The following is a 20,967-nucleotide window of genomic DNA, read 5'->3' as shown; positions in this document are numbered from 1 at the left end:
CCTGCGCGTGCAGTTTGTACCTAACAATAAAGGTTACGGGTCAAACCTTCTCTGTTGCTTGAGTGCTCCTTCATTTTGTGGCGGACCCAGGAGCATTAATACATAGCGGCAGCCCAGCCGCGAGGGTGCACCATCCTGTTTAAGACGGGGGCCATGACATGGGATGTTACATACCTCGACTGTGGAGCAACAGAGCTGGATCAAAACTGCAACGCTAGTGGAGGCTCATCCAGAGTCTAGGGGCTCATACAGAGCAGCAGTTAAGACAGTGCGTTCATCTATGGACTTTAATGACTTCAACATCCACAATGCTCAGGGGCGTGGAATGCCCAATCAGAGAGCAGTTGGCGGTGTGGCACGCAAACTTCGGTGGAAGCCTCTGAGGAAGATAGCAATTGAAACGCGTCAGGTGATTCGAAGTTTCTGCATATCCTGCCCACCTGCGTGTGCAGTTTGTACCTAACAATAAAGGTTACGGGTCAAACCTTCTCTGTTGCTTGAGTGCTCCTTCATTTGGTGGCGGACCCAGGAGCATTAATACATAGCGGCAGCCCAGCCGCGAGGGTGCACCATGCTGTTTAAGACGGGGGCCATGAGATGGGATGTTACCTACCTCGACTGTGGAGCAACGGAGCTGGATCAAAACTGCAACGCTAGTGGAGGCTCATCCAGAGTCTAGGGGCTCATACAGAGCAGCAGTTAAGACAGTGCGTTCATCTATGGACTTTAATGACTTCAACATCCACAATGCTCAGGGGCGTGGAATGCCCAATCAGAGAGCAGTTGGGGCTGTGGCACGCAAACTTCGGTGGAAGCCTCTGAGGAAGATAGCAATTGAAACGCGTCAGGTGATTCGAAGTTTCTGCATATCCCGCCCACCTGCGTGTGCAGTTTGTACCTAACAATAAAGGTTACGGGTCAAACCTTCTCTGTTGTTTGAGTGCTCCTTCATTTGGTGGCGGACCCAGGAGCATTAATACATAGCGGCAGCCCAGCCGCGAGGGTGCACCATCCTGTTTAAGATGGGGGCCATGAGATGGGATGTTACCTACCTCGACTGTGGAGCAACGGAGCTGGATCAAAACTGCAATGCTAGTGGAGGCTCATCCAGAGTCTAGGGGCTCATACAGAGCAGCAGTTAAGACAGTGCGTTCATCTATGGACTTTAATGACTTCAACATCCACAATGCTCAGGGGCGTGGAATGCCCAATCAGAGAGCAGTTGGGGGTGTGGCACGCAAACTTCGGTGGAAGCCTCTGAGGAAGATAGCAATTGAAACACGTCAGGTGATTCGAAGTTTCTGCATATCCAGCCCACCTGCGTGTGCACTTTATACCTAACAATAAAGGTTACGGGTCAAACCTTCTCTGTTGCTTGAGTGCTCCTTCATTTGGTGGCGGACCCAGGAGCATTAATACATAGCGGCAGCCCAGCCGCGAGGGTGCACCATCCTGTTTAATACGGGGGCCATGAGATGGGATGTTACCTACCTCGACTGTGGAGCAAGGGAGCTGGATCAAAACTGCAACGCTAGTGGAGGTTCATCCAGAGTCTAGGGGCTCATACAGAGCAGCAGTTAAGACAGTGCGTTCATCTATGGACTTTAATGACTTCAACATCCACAATGCTCAGGGGCGTGGAATGCCCAATCAGAGAGCAGTTGGGGGTGTGGCACGCAAACTTCAATGGAAGCCTCTGAGGAAGATAGCAATTGAAATGCGTCAGGTGATTCGAAGTTTCTGCATATCCCGCCCACCTGCGCGTGCAGTTTGTACCTAACAATAAAGGTTACGGGTCAAACCTTCTCTGTTGCTTGAGTGCTCCTTCATTTTGTGGCGGACCCAGGAGCATTAATACATAGCGGCAGCCCAGCCGCGAGGGTGCACCATCCTGTTTAAGACGGGGGCCATGACATGGGATGTTACATACCTCGACTGTGGAGCAACAGAGCTGGATCAAAACTGCAACGCTAGTGGAGGCTCATCCAGAGTCTAGGGGCTCATACAGAGCAGCAGTTAAGACAGTGCGTTCATCTATGGACTTTAATGACTTCAACATCCACAATGCTCAGGGGCGTGGAATGCCCAATCAGAGAGCAGTTGGCGGTGTGGCACGCAAACTTCGGTGGAAGCCTCTGAGGAAGATAGCAATTGAAACGCGTCAGGTGATTCGAAGTTTCTGCATATCCTGCCCACCTGCGTGTGCAGTTTGTACCTAACAATAAAGGTTACGGGTCAAACCTTCTCTGTTGCTTGAGTGCTCCTTCATTTGGTGGCGGACCCAGGAGCATTAATACATAGCGGCAGCCCAGCCGCGAGGGTGCACCATGCTGTTTAAGACGGGGGCCATGAGATGGGATGTTACCTACCTCGACTGTGGAGCAACGGAGCTGGATCAAAACTGCAACGCTAGTGGAGGCTCATCCAGAGTCTAGGGGCTCATACAGAGCAGCAGTTAAGACAGTGCGTTCATCTATGGACTTTAATGACTTCAATATCCACAATGCTCAGGGGCGTGGAATGCCCAATCAGAGAGCAGTTGGGGGTGTGGCACGCAAACTTCGGTTGAAGCCTCTGAGGAAGATAGCAATTGAAACGCGTCAGGTGATTCGAAGTTTCTGCATATCCCGCCCACCTGCGTGTGCAGTTTGTACCTAACAATAAAGGTTACGGGTCAAACCTTCTCTGTTGCTTGAGTGCTCCTTCATTTGGTGGCGGACCCAGGAGCATTAATACATAGTGGCAGCCCAGCCGCGAGGGTGCACCATCCTGTTTAAGACAGGGGCCATGAGATGGGATGTTACATACCTCGACTGTGGCGCAACGGAGCTGGATCAAAACTGCAACGCTAGTGGAGGCTAATCCAGAGTCTAGGGGCTCATACAGAGCAGCAGTTAAGACAGTGCGTTCATCTATGGACTTTAATGACTTCAACATCCCCAATGCTCAGGGGCGTGAAATGCCCAATCAGAGAGCAGTTGGGGGTGTGGCACGCAAACTTCGGTGGAAGCCTCTGAGGAAGATAGCAATTGAAACGCGTCAGGTGATTCGAAGTTTCTGCATATCCCGCCCACCTGCGTGTGCAGTTTGTACCTAACAATAAAGGTTACGGGTCAAACCTTCTCTGTTGTTTGAGTGCTCCTTCATTTGGTGGCGGACCCAGGAGCATTAATACATAGCGGCAGCCCAGCCGCGAGGGTGCACCATCCTGTTTAAGATGGGGGCCATGAGATGGGATGTTACCTACCTCGACTGTGTAGCAACGGAGCTGGATCAAAAATGCAAGACTAGTGGAGGCTCATCCAGAGTCTAGGGGCTCATACAGAGCAGCAGTTAAGACAGTGCGTTCATCTATGGACTTTAATGACTTCAACATCCACAATGCTCAGGGGCGTGGAATGCCCAATCAGAGAGCAGTTGGGGGTGTGGCACGCAAACTTCGGTGGAAGCCTCTGAGGAAGATAGCAATTGAAACACGTCAGGTGATTCGAAGTTTCTGCATATCCAGCCCACCTGCGTGTGCACTTTATACCTAACAATAAAGGTTACGGGTCAAACCTTCTCTGTTGCTTGAGTGCTCCTTCATTTGGTGGCGGACCCAGGAGCATTAATACATAGCGGCAGCCCAGCCGCGAGGGTGCACCATCCTGTTTAATACGGGGGCCATGAGATGGGATGTTACCTACCTCGACTGTGGAGCAAGGGAGCTGGATCAAAACTGCAACGCTAGTGGAGGCTCATCCAGAGTCTAGGGGCTCATACAGAGCAGCAGTTAAGACAGTGCGTTCATCTATGGACTTTAATGACTTCAACATCCACAATGCTCAGGAGCGTGGAATGCCCAATCAGAGAGCAGTTGGGGGTGTGGCACGCAAACTTCGGTGGAAGCCTCTGAGGAAGATAGCAATTGAAACGCGTCAGGTGATTCGAAGTTTCTGCATATCCTACCCACCTGCGTGTGCAGTTTGTACCTAACAATAAAGGTTACGGGTCAAACCTTCTCTGTTGCTTGAGTGCTCCTTCTTTTGGTAGCGGACCCAGAAGCATTAATACATAGCGGCAGCCCAGCCCCGAGGGTGCACCATCCTGTTTAAGACGGGGGCCATGAGATGGGATGTTACATACCTCGACTGTGGAGCAACGGAGCTGGATCAAAACTGCAACGCTAGTGGAGGCTCATCCAGAGTCTAGGGGCTCATACAGAGCAGCAGTTAAGACAGTGCGTTCATCTATGGACTTTAATGACTTCAACATCCACAATGCTCAGGGGCGTGGAATGCCCAATCAGAGAGCAGTTGGGGGTGTGGCACGCAAACTTCAGTGGAAGCCTCTGAGGAAGATAGAAATTGAAACGAGTCAGTTGATTCGAAGTTTCTGCATATCCCGCCCACCTGCATGTGCAGTTTGTACCTAACAATAAAGGTTACGGATCAAACCTTCTCTGTTGCTTGAGTGCTCCTTCATTTGGTGGCGGACCCAGGAGCATTAATACATAGCAGCAGCCCAGCCACGAGGGTGCACCATCCTGTTTAAGACAGGGGCCATGAGATGGGATGTTACCTACCTCGACTGTGGAGCAACGGAGCTGGATCAAAACTGCAACGCTAGTGGAGGCTCATCCAGAGTCTAGGGGCTCATACAGAGCAGCAGTTAAGACAGTGCATTCATCTATGGACTTTAATGACTTCAACATCCACAATGGTCAGGGGCGTGGAATGCCCAATCAGAGAGCAGTTGGGGGGTGGCACGCAAACTTCGGTGGAAGCCTCTGAGGAAGATAGCAATTGAAACGCGTCAGGTGATTCGAAGTTTCTGCATATCCCGCCCACCTGCGTGTGCAGTTTGTACCTAACAATAAAGGTTACGGGTCAAACCTTCTCTGTTGTTTGAGTGCTCCTTCATTTGGTGGCGGACCCAGGAGCATTAATACATAGCGGCAGCACAGCCGCGAGGGTGCACCATCCTGTTTAAGACGGGGGCCATGAGATGGGATGTTACCTACCTCAACTGTGGAGCAACGGAGCTGGATCAAAACTGCAACGCTAGTGGAGGCTCATCCAGAGTCTTGGGGCTCATACAGAGCAGCAGTTAAGACAGTGCGTTCATCTATGGACTTTAATGACTTCAACATCCACAATGCTCAGGGGCGTGGAATGCCCAATCAGAGAGCAGTTGGGGGTGTGGCACGCAAACTTCGGTGGAAGCATCTGAGGAAGATAGCAATTGAAACGCGTCAGGTGATTCGAAGTTTTTGCATATCCTGCCCACCTGCGTGTGCAGTTTGTACCTAACAATAAAGGTTACGGGTCAAACCTTCTCTGTTGCTTGAGTGCTCCTTCATTTGGTGGCGGACCCAGGAGCATTAATACATAGCGGCAGCCCAGCCGCGAGGGTGCACCATCCTGTTTAAGACAGGGGCCATGAGATGGGATGTTACCTACCTCGACTGTGGAGCAACGGAGCTGGATCAAAACTGCAACGCTAGTGGAGGCTCATCCAGAGTGTAGGGGCTCATACAGAGCAGCAGTTAAGACAGTGCGTTCATCTATGGACTTTAATGACTTCAACATCCACAATGCTCAGGGGCGTGGAATGCCCAATCAGAGAGCAGTTGGGGGTGTGGCACGCAAACTTCGGTGGAAGCCTCTGAGGAAGATAGCAATTGAAACGCGTCAGGTGATTCGAAGTTTCTGCGTATCCCGCCCACCTGCGCGTGCAGTGTGTACCTAACAATAAAGGTTACGGGTCAAACCTTCTCTGTTGCTTGAGTGCTCCTTCATTTTGTGGCGGACCCAGGAGCATTAATACATAGCGGCAGCCCAGCCTCGAGGGTGTACCATCCTGTTTAAGGCGGGGGCCATGAGATGGGATGTTACATACCTCGACTGTGGAGCAACGGAGCTGGATCAAAACTGCAACGCTAGTGGAGGCTCATCCAGAGTCTAGGGGCTCATACAGAGCAGCAGTTAAGACAGTGCGTTCATCTATGGACTTTAATGACTTCAGCATCCACAATGCTCAGGGGCGTGGAATGCCCAATCAGAGAGCAGTTGGGGGTGTGGCACGCAAACTTCGGTGGAAGCCTCTGAGGAAGATAGCAATTGAAACGCGTCAGGTGATTCGAAGTTTCTGCATATCCTGCCCACCTGCGTGTGCAGTTTGTACCTAACAATAAAGGTTACGGGTCAAACCTTCTCTGTTGCTTGAGTGCTCCTTCATTTGGTGGCGGACCCAGGAGCATTAATACATAGCGGCAGCCCAGCCGCGAGGGTGCACCATGCTGTTTAAGACGGGGGCCATGAGATGGGATGTTACCTACCTCGACTGTGGAGCAACGGAGCTGGATCAAAACTGCAACGCTAGTGGAGGCTCATCCAGAGTCTAGGGGCTCATACAGAGCAGCAGTTAAGACAGTGCGTTCATCTATGGACTTTAATGACTTCAATATCCACAATGCTCAGGGGCGTGGAATGCCCAATCAGAGAGCAGTTGGGGGTGTGGCACGCAAACTTCGGTTGAAGCCTCTGAGGAAGATAGCAATTGAAACGCGTCAGGTGATTCGAAGTTTCTGCATATCCCGCCCACCTGCGTGTGCAGTTTGTACCTAACAATAAAGGTTACGGGTCAAACCTTCTCTGTTGCTTGAGTGCTCCTTCATTTGGTGGCGGACCCAGGAGCATTAATACATAGTGGCAGCCCAGCCGCGAGGGTGCACCATCCTGTTTAAGACAGGGGCCATGAGATGGGATGTTACATACCTCGACTGTGGCGCAACGGAGCTGGATCAAAACTGCAACGCTAGTGGAGGCTAATCCAGAGTCTAGGGGCTCATACAGAGCAGCAGTTAAGACAGTGCGTTCATCTATGGACTTTAATGACTTCAACATCCCCAATGCTCAGGGGCGTGAAATGCCCAATCAGAGAGCAGTTGGGGGTGTGGCACGCAAACTTCGGTGGAAGCCTCTGAGGAAGATAGCAATTGAAACGCGTCAGGTGATTCGAAGTTTCTGCATATCCCGCCCACCTGCGTGTGCAGTTTGTACCTAACACTAAAGGTTACGGGTCAAACCTTCTCTGTTGTTTGAGTGCTCCTTCATTTGGTGGCGGACCCAGGAGCATTAATACATAGCGGCAGCCCAGCCGCGAGGGTGCACCATCCTGTTTAAGATGGGGGCCATGAGATGGGATGTTACCTACCTCGACTGTGTAGCAACGGAGCTGGATCAAAAATGCAAGACTAGTGGAGGCTCATCCAGAGTCTAGGGGCTCATACAGAGCAGCAGTTAAGACAGTGCGTTCATCTATGGACTTTAATGACTTCAACATCCACAATGCTCAGGGGCGTGGAATGCCCAATCAGAGAGCAGTTGGGGGTGTGGCACGCAAACTTCGGTGGAAGCCTCTGAGGAAGATAGCAATTGAAACACGTCAGGTGATTCGAAGTTTCTGCATATCCAGCCCACCTGCGTGTGCACTTTATACCTAACAATAAAGGTTACGGGTCAAACCTTCTCTGTTGCTTGAGTGCTCCTTCATTTGGTGGCGGACCCAGGAGCATTAATACATAGCGGCAGCCCAGCCGCGAGGGTGCACCATCCTGTTTAATACGGGGGCCATGAGATGGGATGTTACCTACCTCGACTGTGGAGCAAGGGAGCTGGATCAAAACTGCAACGCTAGTGGAGGCTCATCCAGAGTCTAGGGGCTCATACAGAGCAGCAGTTAAGACAGTGCGTTCATCTATGGACTTTAATGACTTCAACATCCACAATGCTCAGGAGCGTGGAATGCCCAATCAGAGAGCAGTTGGGGGTGTGGCACGCAAACTTCGGTGGAAGCCTCTGAGGAAGATAGCAATTGAAACGCGTCAGGTGATTCGAAGTTTCTGCATATCCTACCCACCTGCGTGTGCAGTTTGTACCTAACAATAAAGGTTACGGGTCAAACCTTCTCTGTTGCTTGAGTGCTCCTTCTTTTGGTAGCGGACCCAGAAGCATTAATACATAGCGGCAGCCCAGCCCCGAGGGTGCACCATCCTGTTTAAGACGGGGGCCATGAGATGGGATGTTACATACCTCGACTGTGGAGCAACGGAGCTGGATCAAAACTGCAACGCTAGTGGAGGCTCATCCAGAGTCTAGGGGCTCATACAGAGCAGCAGTTAAGACAGTGCGTTCATCTATGGACTTTAATGACTTCAACATCCACAATGCTCAGGGGCGTGGAATGCCCAATCAGAGAGCAGTTGGGGGTGTGGCACGCAAACTTCAGTGGAAGCCTCTGAGGAAGATAGAAATTGAAACGAGTCAGTTGATTCGAAGTTTCTGCATATCCCGCCCACCTGCATGTGCAGTTTGTACCTAACAATAAAGGTTACGGATCAAACCTTCTCTGTTGCTTGAGTGCTCCTTCATTTGGTGGCGGACCCAGGAGCATTAATACATAGCAGCAGCCCAGCCACGAGGGTGCACCATCCTGTTTAAGACAGGGGCCATGAGATGGGATGTTACCTACCTCGACTGTGGAGCAACGGAGCTGGATCAAAACTGCAACGCTAGTGGAGGCTCATCCAGAGTCTAGGGGCTCATACAGAGCAGCAGTTAAGACAGTGCATTCATCTATGGACTTTAATGACTTCAACATCCACAATGGTCAGGGGCGTGGAATGCCCAATCAGAGAGCAGTTGGGGGGTGGCACGCAAACTTCGGTGGAAGCCTCTGAGGAAGATAGCAATTGAAACGCGTCAGGTGATTCGAAGTTTCTGCATATCCCGCCCACCTGCGTGTGCAGTTTGTACCTAACAATAAAGGTTACGGGTCAAACCTTCTCTGTTGTTTGAGTGCTCCTTCATTTGGTGGCGGACCCAGGAGCATTAATACATAGCGGCAGCACAGCCGCGAGGGTGCACCATCCTGTTTAAGACGGGGGCCATGAGATGGGATGTTACCTACCTCAACTGTGGAGCAACGGAGCTGGATCAAAACTGCAACGCTAGTGGAGGCTCATCCAGAGTCTTGGGGCTCATACAGAGCAGCAGTTAAGACAGTGCGTTCATCTATGGACTTTAATGACTTCAACATCCACAATGCTCAGGGGCGTGGAATGCCCAATCAGAGAGCAGTTGGGGGTGTGGCACGCAAACTTCGGTGGAAGCATCTGAGGAAGATAGCAATTGAAACGCGTCAGGTGATTCGAAGTTTTTGCATATCCTGCCCACCTGCGTGTGCAGTTTGTACCTAACAATAAAGGTTACGGGTCAAACCTTCTCTGTTGCTTGAGTGCTCCTTCATTTGGTGGCGGACCCAGGAGCATTAATACATAGCGGCAGCCCAGCCGCGAGGGTGCACCATCCTGTTTAAGACAGGGGCCATGAGATGGGATGTTACCTACCTCGACTGTGGAGCAACGGAGCTGGATCAAAACTGCAACGCTAGTGGAGGCTCATCCAGAGTGTAGGGGCTCATACAGAGCAGCAGTTAAGACAGTGCGTTCATCTATGGACTTTAATGACTTCAACATCCACAATGCTCAGGGGCGTGGAATGCCCAATCAGAGAGCAGTTGGGGGTGTGGCACGCAAACTTCGGTGGAAGCCTCTGAGGAAGATAGCAATTGAAACGCGTCAGGTGATTCGAAGTTTCTGCGTATCCCGCCCACCTGCGCGTGCAGTGTGTACCTAACAATAAAGGTTACGGGTCAAACCTTCTCTGTTGCTTGAGTGCTCCTTCATTTTGTGGCGGACCCAGGAGCATTAATACATAGCGGCAGCCCAGCCTCGAGGGTGTACCATCCTGTTTAAGGCGGGGGCCATGAGATGGGATGTTACATACCTCGACTGTGGAGCAACGGAGCTGGATCAAAACTGCAACGCTAGTGGAGGCTCATCCAGAGTCTAGGGGCTCATATAGAGCAGCAGTTAAGACAGTGCGTTCATCTATGGACTTTAATGACTTCAGCATCCACAATGCTCAGGGGCGTGGAATGCCCAATCAGAGAGCAGTTGGGGGTGTGGCACGCAAACTTCGGTGGAAGCCTCTGAGGAAGATAGCAATTGAAACGCGTCAGGTGATTCGAAGTTTCTGCATATCCCGCCCACCTGCGTGTGCAGTTTGTACCTAACAATAAAGGTTACAGGTCAAACCTTCTCTGTTGCTTGAGTGCTCCTTCATTTGGTGGCGGACCCAGGAGCATTAATACATAGCGGCAGCCCAGCCGCGAGGGTGCACCATCCTGCTTAAGACGGGGGCCATGAGATGGGATGTTACCTACCTCGACTGTGGAGCAACGGAGCTGGATCAAAACTGCAACGCTAGTGGAGGCTCATCCAGAGTCTAGGGGCTCATACAGAGCAGCAGTTAAGACAGTGCGTTCATCTATGGACTTTAATGACTTCAACATCCACAATGCCCAGGGGCGTGGAATGCCCAATCAGAGAGCAGTTGGGGGTGTGGCACGCAAACTTCGGTGGAAGCCTCTGAGGAAGATAGCAATTGAAACGCGTCAGGTGATACGAAGTTTCTGCATATCCCGCCCACCTGCGTGTGCAGTTTGTACCTAACAATAAAGGTTACAGGTGTCAAACCTTCTCTGTTGCTTGAGTGCTCCTTTATTTGGTGGCGGACCCAGGAGCATTAATACATAGCGGCAGCCCAGCCGCGAGGGTGCACCATCCTGTTTAAGACGGGGGCCATGAGATGGGATGTTACATACCTCGACTGTGGAGCAACGGAGCTGGATCAAAACTGCAACGCTAGTGGAGGCTCATCCAGAGTCTAGGGGCTCATACAGAGCAGCAGTTAAGACAGTGCGTTCATCTATGGACTTTAATGACTTCAACATCCACAATGCTCAGGGGCGTGGAATGCCCAATCAGAGAGCAGTTGGGGGTGTGGCACGCAAACTTCGGTGGAAGCCTCTGAGGGAGATAGCAATTGAAACGCGTCAGGTGATTCGAAGTTTCTGCATATCCCGCCCACCTGCGTGTGCAGTTTGTACCTAACAATAAAGGTTACGGGTCAAACCTTCTCTGTTGCTTGAGTGCTCCTTCATTTGGTGGCGGACCCAGGAGCATTAATACATAGCGGCAGCCCAGTCGCGAGGGTGCACCATCCTGTTTAAGACGGGGGCCATGAGTTGGGATTTTACCTACCTCGACTGTGGAGCAACGGAGCTGGATCAAAACTGCAACGCTAGTGGAGGCTCATCCAGAGTCTAGGGGCTCATACAGAGCAGCAGTTAAGACAGTGCGTTCATCTATGGACTTTATTGACTTCAACATCCACAATGCTCAGGGGCGTGGAATGCCCAATCAGAGAGCAGTTGGGGGTGTGGCATGCAAACTTCGGTGGAAGCCTCTGAGGAAGATAGCAATTGAAACGCGTCAGGTGATTCGAAGTTTCTGCATATCCCGTCCACCTGCGTGTGCAGTTTGTACCTAACAATAAAGGTTACGGGTCAAACCTTCTCTGTTGCTTGAGTGCTCCTTCATTTGGTGGCGGACCCAGGAGCATTAATACATAGCGGCAGCCCAGCCGCGAGGGTGCACCATCCTGTTTAAGACAGGGGCCATGAGATGGGATGTTACCTACCTCGACTATGGAGTAACGCAGCTGGATCAAAACTGCAACGCTAGTGGAGGCTCATCCAGAGTCTAGGGGCTCATACAGAGCAGCAGTTAAGACAGTGCGTTCATCTATGGACTTTAATGACTTCAACATCCACAATGCTCAGGGGCGTGGAATGCCCAATCAGAGAGCAGTTGGGGGTGTGGCACGCAAACTTCGGTGGAAGCCTCTGAGGAAGATAGCAATTGAAACGCATTAGGTGATTCGAAGTTTCTGCATATCCCGCCCACCTGCGTGTGCAGTTTGTACCTAACAATAAAGGTTACGGGTCAAACCTTCTCTGTTGCTTGAGTGCTCCTTCATTTGGTGGCGGACCCAGGAGCATTAATACATAGCGGCAGCCCAGCCGCGAGGGTGCACCATCCTGTTTAAGACGGGGGCCTTGAGATGGGATGTTACATACCTCGACTGTGGAGCAACGGAGCTGGATCAAAACTGCAACGCTAGTGGAGGCTCATACAGAGTCTAGGGGCTCATACAGAGCAGCAGTTAAGACAGTGCGTTCATCTATGGACTTTAATGACTTCAACATCCACAATGCTCAGGAGCGTGGAATGCCCAATCAGAGAGCAGTTGGGGGTGTGGCACGCAAACTTCGGTGGAAGCCTCTGAGGAAGATAGCAATTGAAACGCATCAGGTGATTAGAAGTTTCTGCATATCCCGCCCACCTGCGTGTGCAGTTTGTACCTAACAATAAAGGTTACGGGTCAAACCTTCTCTGTTGCTTGAGTGCTCCTTCATTTTGTGTCGGACCCAGGAGCATTAATACATAGCGGTAGCCCAGCCGCGAGGGTGCACCATCCTGTTTAAGACGGGGGCCATGAGATGGGATGTTACATACCTCGACTGTGGAGCAACGGAGCTGGATCAAAACTGCAACGCTAGTGGAGGCTCATCCAGAGTCTAGGGGCTCATACAGAGCAGCAGTTAAGACAGTGCATTCATCTATGGACTTTAATGACTTCAACATCCACAATGGTCAGGGGCGTGGAATGCCCAATCAGAGAGCAGTTGGGGGGTGGCACGCAAACTTCGGTGGAAGCCTCTGAGGAAGATAGCAATTGAAACGCGTCAGGTGATTCGAAGTTTCTGCATATCCCGCCCACCTGCGTGTGCAGTTTGTACCTAACAATAAAGGTTACGGGTCAAACCTTCTCTGTTGTTTGAGTGCTCCTTCATTTGGTGGCGGACCCAGGAGCATTAATACATAGCGGCAGCACAGCCGCGAGGGTGCACCATCCTGTTTAAGACGGGGGCCATGAGATGGGATGTTACCTACCTCAACTGTGGAGCAACGGAGCTGGATCAAAACTGCAACGCTAGTGGAGGCTCATCCAGAGTCTTGGGGCTCATACAGAGCAGCAGTTAAGACAGTGCGTTCATCTATGGACTTTAATGACTTCAACATCCACAATGCTCAGGGGCGTGGAATGCCCAATCAGAGAGCAGTTGGGGGTGTGGCACGCAAACTTCGGTGGAAGCATCTGAGGAAGATAGCAATTGAAACGCGTCAGGTGATTCGAAGTTTTTGCATATCCTGCCCACCTGCGTGTGCAGTTTGTACCTAACAATAAAGGTTACGGGTCAAACCTTCTCTGTTGCTTGAGTGCTCCTTCATTTGGTGGCGGACCCAGGAGCATTAATACATAGCGGCAGCCCAGCCGCGAGGGTGCACCATCCTGTTTAAGACAGGGGCCATGAGATGGGATGTTACCTACCTCGACTGTGGAGCAACGGAGCTGGATCAAAACTGCAACGCTAGTGGAGGCTCATCCAGAGTGTAGGGGCTCATACAGAGCAGCAGTTAAGACAGTGCGTTCATCTATGGACTTTAATGACTTCAACATCCACAATGCTCAGGGGCGTGGAATGCCCAATCAGAGAGCAGTTGGGGGTGTGGCACGCAAACTTCGGTGGAAGCCTCTGAGGAAGATAGCAATTGAAACGCGTCAGGTGATTCGAAGTTTCTGCGTATCCCGCCCACCTGCGCGTGCAGTGTGTACCTAACAATAAAGGTTACGGGTCAAACCTTCTCTGTTGCTTGAGTGCTCCTTCATTTTGTGGCGGACCCAGGAGCATTAATACATAGCGGCAGCCCAGCCTCGAGGGTGTACCATCCTGTTTAAGGCGGGGGCCATGAGATGGGATGTTACATACCTCGACTGTGGAGCAACGGAGCTGGATCAAAACTGCAACGCTAGTGGAGGCTCATCCAGAGTCTAGGGGCTCATACAGAGCAGCAGTTAAGACAGTGCGTTCATCTATGGACTTTAATGACTTCAGCATCCACAATGCTCAGGGGCGTGGAATGCCCAATCAGAGAGCAGTTGGGGGTGTGGCACGCAAACTTCGGTGGAAGCCTCTGAGGAAGATAGCAATTGAAACGCGTCAGGTGATTCGAAGTTTCTGCATATCCCGCCCACCTGCGTGTGCAGTTTGTACCTAACAATAAAGGTTACAGGTCAAACCTTCTCTGTTGCTTGAGTGCTCCTTCATTTGGTGGCGGACCCAGGAGCATTAATACATAGCGGCAGCCCAGCCGCGAGGGTGCACCATCCTGCTTAAGACGGGGGCCATGAGATGGGATGTTACCTACCTCGACTGTGGAGCAACGGAGCTGGATCAAAACTGCAACGCTAGTGGAGGCTCATCCAGAGTCTAGGGGCTCATACAGAGCAGCAGTTAAGACAGTGCGTTCATCTATGGACTTTAATGACTTCAACATCCACAATGCCCAGGGGCGTGGAATGCCCAATCAGAGAGCAGTTGGGGGTGTGGCACGCAAACTTCGGTGGAAGCCTCTGAGGAAGATAGCAATTGAAACGCGTCAGGTGATACGAAGTTTCTGCATATCCCGCCCACCTGCGTGTGCAGTTTGTACCTAACAATAAAGGTTACAGGTGTCAAACCTTCTCTGTTGCTTGAGTGCTCCTTTATTTGGTGGCGGACCCAGGAGCATTAATACATAGCGGCAGCCCAGCCGCGAGGGTGCACCATCCTGTTTAAGACGGGGGCCATGAGATGGGATGTTACATACCTCGACTGTGGAGCAACGGAGCTAGATCAAAACTGCAACGCTAGTGGAGGCTCATCCAGAGTCTAGGGGCTCACACAGAGCAGCAGTTAAGACAGTGCGTTCATCTATGGACTTTAATGACTTCAACATCCACAATGCTCAGGGGCGTGGAATGCCCAATCAGAGAGCAGTTGGGGGGGTGGCATGCAAACTTTGGTGGAAGCCTCTGAGGAAGATAGCAATTGAAACGCGTCAGGTGATTCGAAGTTTCTGCATATCCCGCCCACCTGCGTGTGCAGTTTGTACCTAACAATAAAGGTTATGGGTCAAACCTTCTCTGTTGCTTGAGTGCTCCTTCATTTGGTGGCGGACCCAGGAGCAATAATACATAGCGACAGCCCAGCCGCGAGGGTGCACCATCCTGTTTAAGACAGGGGCCATGAGATGGGATGTTACCTACCTCGACTGTGGAGCAACGGAGCTGGATCAAAACTGCAACGCTAGTGCAGGCTCATCCAGAGTCTAGGGGCTCATACAGAGCAGCAGTTAAGACAGTGCGTTCATCTATGGACTTTAATGACTTTAACATCCACAATGCTCAGGGGCGTGGAATGCCCAATCAGAGAGCAGTTGGGGGTGTGGCACGCAAACTTCGGTGGAAGCCTCTGAGGAAGATAGCAATTGAAACGCGTCAGGTGATTCGAAGTTTCTGCATATCCCGCCCACCTGCGTGTGCAGTTTGTACCTAACAATAAAGGTTACAGGTCAAACCTTCTCTGTTGCTTGAGTGCTCCTTCATTTGGTGGCGGACCCAGGAGCATTAATACATAGCGGCAGCCCAGCCGCGAGGGTGCACCATCCTGTTTAAGACGGGGGCCATGAGATGGGATGTTACCTACCTCGACTGTGGAGCAACGGAGCTGGATCAAAACTGCAACGCTAGTGGAGGCTCATCCAGAGTCTAGGGGCTCATACAGAGCAGCAGTTAAGACAGTGCGTTCATCTATGGACTTTAATGACTTCAACATCCACAATGCTCAGGGGCGTGGAATGCCCAATCAGAGAGCAGTTGGGGCTGTGGCACGCAAACTTCGGTGGAAGCCTCTGAGGAAGATAGCAATTGAAACGCGTCAGGTGATTCGAAGTTTCTGCATATCCCGCCCACCTGCGTGTGCAGTTTGTACCTAACAATAAAGGTTACGGGTCAAACCTTCTCTGTTGTTTGAGTGCTCCTTCATTTGGTGGCGGACCCAGGAGCATTAATACATAGCGGCAGCCCAGCCGCGAGGGTGCACCATCCTGTTTAAGATGGGGGCCATGAGATGGGATGTTACCTACCTCGACTGTGGAGCAACGGAGCTGGATCAAAACTGCAATGCTAGTGGAGGCTCATCCAGAGTCTAGGGGCTCATACAGAGCAGCAGTTAAGACAGTGCGTTCATCTATGGACTTTAATGACTTCAACATCCACAATGCTCAGGGGCGTGGAATGCCCAATCAGAGAGCAGTTGGGGGTGTGGCACGCAAACTTCGGTGGAAGCCTCTGAGGAAGATAGCAATTGAAACACGTCAGGTGATTCGAAGTTTCTGCATATCCAGCCCACCTGCGTGTGCACTTTATACCTAACAATAAAGGTTACGGGTCAAACCTTCTCTGTTGCTTGAGTGCTCCTTCATTTGGTGGCGGACCCAGGAGCATTAATACATAGCGGCAGCCCAGCCGCGAGGGTGCACCATCCTGTTTAATACGGGGGCCATGAGATGGGATGTTACCTACCTCGACTGTGGAGCAAGGGAGCTGGATCAAAACTGCAACGCTAGTGGAGGTTCATCCAGAGTCTAGGGGCTCATACAGAGCAGCAGTTAAGACAGTGCGTTCATCTATGGACTTTAATGACTTCAACATCCACAATGCTCAGGGGCGTGGAATGCCCAATCAGAGAGCAGTTGGGGGTATGGCACGCAAACTTCGGTGGAAGCCTCTGAGGAAGATAGCAATTGAAACGCGTCAGGTGATTCGAAGTTTCTGCATATCCAGCCCACCTGCGTGTGCAGTTTGTACCTAACAATAAAGGTTACGGGTCAAACCTTCTCTGTTGCTTGAGTGCTCCTTCATTTGGTGGCGGACCCAGGAGCATTAATACATAGCGGCAGCCCAGCCGCGAGGGTGCACCATCCTGTTTAAGACGGGGGCCATGAGATGGGATGTTACCTACCTCGACTGTGGAGCAACGGAGCTGGATCAAAACTGCAACGCTAGTGGAGGCTCATCCAGAGTCTAGGGGCTCATACAGAGCAGCAGTTAAGACAGTGCGTTCATCTATGGACTTTAATGACTTCAACATCCACAATGCTCAGGGGCGTGGAATGCCCAATCAGAGAGCAGTTGGGGGTGTGGCACGCAAACTTCAATGGAAGCCTCTGAGGAAGATAGCAATTGAAATGCGTCAGGTGATTCGAAGTTTCTGCATATCCCGCCCACCTGCGCGTGCAGTTTGTACCTAACAATAAAGGTTACGGGTCAAACCTTCTCTGTTGCTTGAGTGCTCCTTCATTTTGTGGCGGACCCAGGAGCATTAATACATAGCGGCAGCCCAGCCGCGAGGGTGCACCATCCTGTTTAAGACGGGGGCCATGACATGGGATGTTACATACCTCGACTGTGGAGCAACAGAGCTGGATCAAAACTGCAACGCTAGTGGAGGCTCATCCAGAGTCTAGGGGCTCATACAGAGCAGCAGTTAAGACAGTGCGTTCATCTATGGACTTTAATGACTTCAACATCCACAATGCTCAGGGGCGTGGAATGCCCAATCAGAGAGCAGTTGGCGGTGTGGCACGCAAACTTCGGTGGAAGCCTCTGAGGAAGATAGCAATTGAAACGCGTCAGGTGATTCGAAGTTTCTGCATATCCTGCCCACCTGCGTGTGCAGTTTGTACCTAACAATAAAGGTTACGGGTCAAACCTTCTCTGTTGCTTGAGTGCTCCTTCATTTGGTGGCGGACCCAGGAGCATTAATACATAGCGGCAGCCCAGCCGCGAGGGTGCACCATGCTGTTTAAGACGGGGGCCATGAGATGGGATGTTACCTACCTCGACTGTGGAGCAACGGAGCTGGATCAAAACTGCAACGCTAGTGGAGGCTCATCCAGAGTCTAGGGGCTCATACAGAGCAGCAGTTAAGACAGTGCGTTCATCTATGGACTTTAATGACTTCAACATCCACAATGCTCAGGGGCGTGGAATGCCCAATCAGAGAGCAGTTGGGGCTGTGGCACGCAAACTTCGGTGGAAGCCTCTGAGGAAGATAGCAATTGAAACGCGTCAGGTGATTCGAAGTTTCTGCATATCCCGCCCACCTGCGTGTGCAGTTTGTACCTAACAATAAAGGTTACGGGTCAAACCTTCTCTGTTGTTTGAGTGCTCCTTCATTTGGTGGCGGACCCAGGAGCATTAATACATAGCGGCAGCCCAGCCGCGAGGGTGCACCATCCTGTTTAAGATGGGGGCCATGAGATGGGATGTTACCTACCTCGACTGTGGAGCAACGGAGCTGGATCAAAACTGCAATGCTAGTGGAGGCTCATCCAGAGTCTAGGGGCTCATACAGAGCAGCAGTTAAGACAGTGCGTTCATCTATGGACTTTAATGACTTCAACATCCACAATGCTCAGGGGCGTGGAATGCCCAATCAGAGAGCAGTTGGGGGTGTGGCACGCAAACTTCGGTGGAAGCCTCTGAGGAAGATAGCAATTGAAACACGTCAGGTGATTCGAAGTTTCTGCATATCCAGCCCACCTGCGTGTGCACTTTATACCTAACAATAAAGGTTACGGGTCAAACCTTCTCTGTTGCTTGAGTGCTCCTTCATTTGGTGGCGGACCCAGGAGCATTAATACATAGCGGCAGCCCAGCCGCGAGGGTGCACCATCCTGTTTAATACGGGGGCCATGAGATGGGATGTTACCTACCTCGACTGTGGAGCAAGGGAGCTGGATCAAAACTGCAACGCTAGTGGAGGTTCATCCAGAGTCTAGGGGCTCATACAGAGCAGCAGTTAAGACAGTGCGTTCATCTATGGACTTTAATGACTTCAACATCCACAATGCTCAGGGGCGTGGAATGCCCAATCAGAGAGCAGTTGGGGGTATGGCACGCAAACTTCGGTGGAAGCTTCTGAGGAAGATAGCAATTGAAACGCGTCAGGTGATTCGAAGTTTCTGCATATCCAGCCCACCTGCGTGTGCAGTTTGTACCTAACAATAAAGGTTACGGGTCAAACCTTCTCTGTTGCTTGAGTGCTCCTTCATTTGGTGGCGGACCCAGGAGCATTAATACATAGCGGCAGCCCAGCCGCGAGGGTGCACCATCCTGTTTAAGACGGGGGCCATGAGATGGGATGTTACCTACCTCGACTGTGGAGCAACGGAGCTGGATCAAAACTGCAACGCTAGTGGAGGCTCATCCAGAGTCTAGGGGCTCATACAGAGCAGCAGTTAAGACAGTGCGTTCATCTATGGACTTTAATGACTTCAACATCCACAATGCTCAGGGGCGTGGAATGCCCAATCAGAGAGCAGTTGGGGGTGTGGCACGCAAACTTCAATGGAAGCCTCTGAGGAAGATAGCAATTGAAATGCGTCAGGTGATTCGAAGTTTCTGCATATCCCGCCCACCTGCGCGTGCAGTTTGTACCTAACAATAAAGGTTACGGGTCAAACCTTCTCTGTTGCTTGAGTGCTCCTTCATTTTGTGGCGGACCCAGGAGCATTAATACATAGCGGCAGCCCAGCCGCGAGGGTGCACCATCCTGTTTAAGACGGGGGCCATGACATGGGATGTTACATACCTCGACTGTGGAGCAACAGAGCTGGATCAAAACTGCAACGCTAGTGGAGGCTCATCCAGAGTCTAGGGGCTCATACAGAGCAGCAGTTAAGACAGTGCGTTCATCTATGGACTTTAATGACTTCAACATCCACAATGCTCAGGGGCGTGGAATGCCCAATCAGAGAGCAGTTGGCGGTGTGGCACGCAAACTTCGGTGGAAGCCTCTGAGGAAGATAGCAATTGAAACGCGTCAGGTGATTCGAAGTTTCTGCATATCCTGCCCACCTGCGTGTGCAGTTTGTACCTAACAATAAAGGTTACGGGTCAAACCTTCTCTGTTGCTTGAGTGCTCCTTCATTTGGTGGCGGACCCAGGAGCATTAATACATAGCGGCAGCCCAGCCGCGAGGGTGCACCATGCTGTTTAAGACGGGGGCCATGAGATGGGATGTTACCTACCTCGACTGTGGAGCAACGGAGCTGGATCAAAACTGCAACGCTAGTGGAGGCTCATCCAGAGTCTAGGGGCTCATACAGAGCAGCAGTTAAGACAGTGCGTTCATCTATGGACTTTAATGACTTCAATATCCACAATGCTCAGGGGCGTGGAATGCCCAATCAGAGAGCAGTTGGGGGTGTGGCACGCAAACTTCGGTTGAAGCCTCTGAGGAAGATAGCAATTGAAACGCGTCAGGTGATTCGAAGTTTCTGCATATCCCGCCCACCTGCGTGTGCAGTTTGTACCTAACAATAAAGGTTACGGGTCAAACCTTCTCTGTTGCTTGAGTGCTCCTTCATTTGGTGGCGGACCCAGGAGCATTAATACATAGTGGCAGCCCAGCCGCGAGGGTGCACCATCCTGTTTAAGACAGGGGCCATGAGATGGGATGTTACATACCTCGACTGTGGCGCAACGGAGCTGGATCAAAACTGCAACGCTAGTGGAGGCTAATCCAGAGTCTAGGGGCTCATACAGAGCAGCAGTTAAGACAGTGCGTTCATCTATGGACTTTAATGACTTCAACATCCCCAATGCTCAGGGGCGTGAAATGCCCAATCAGAGAGCAGTTGGGGGTGTGGCACGCAAACTTCGGTGGAAGCCTCTGAGGAAGATAGCAATTGAAACGCGTCAGGTGATTCGAAGTTTCTGCATATCCCGCCCACCTGCGTGTGCAGTTTGTACCTAACAATAAAGGTTACGGGTCAAACCTTCTCTGTTGTTTGAGTGCTCCTTCATTTGGTGGCGGACCCAGGAGCATTAATACATAGCGGCAGCCCAGCCGCGAGGGTGCACCATCCTGTTTAAGATGGGGGCCATGAGATGGGATGTTACCTACCTCGACTGTGTAGCAACGGAGCTGGATCAAAAATGCAAGACTAGTGGAGGCTCATCCAGAGTCTAGGGGCTCATACAGAGCAGCAGTTAAGACAGTGCGTTCATCTATGGACTTTAATGACTTCAACATCCACAATGCTCAGGAGCGTGGAATGCCCAA

Source organism: Lissotriton helveticus, chromosome 2_1 (assembly GCF_964261635.1).
Source record: "Lissotriton helveticus chromosome 2_1, aLisHel1.1, whole genome shotgun sequence".
NCBI classification, from domain to species: Eukaryota; Metazoa; Chordata; class Amphibia; order Caudata; family Salamandridae; genus Lissotriton; species Lissotriton helveticus.
This window is presented reverse-complemented; position numbering follows the sequence as displayed.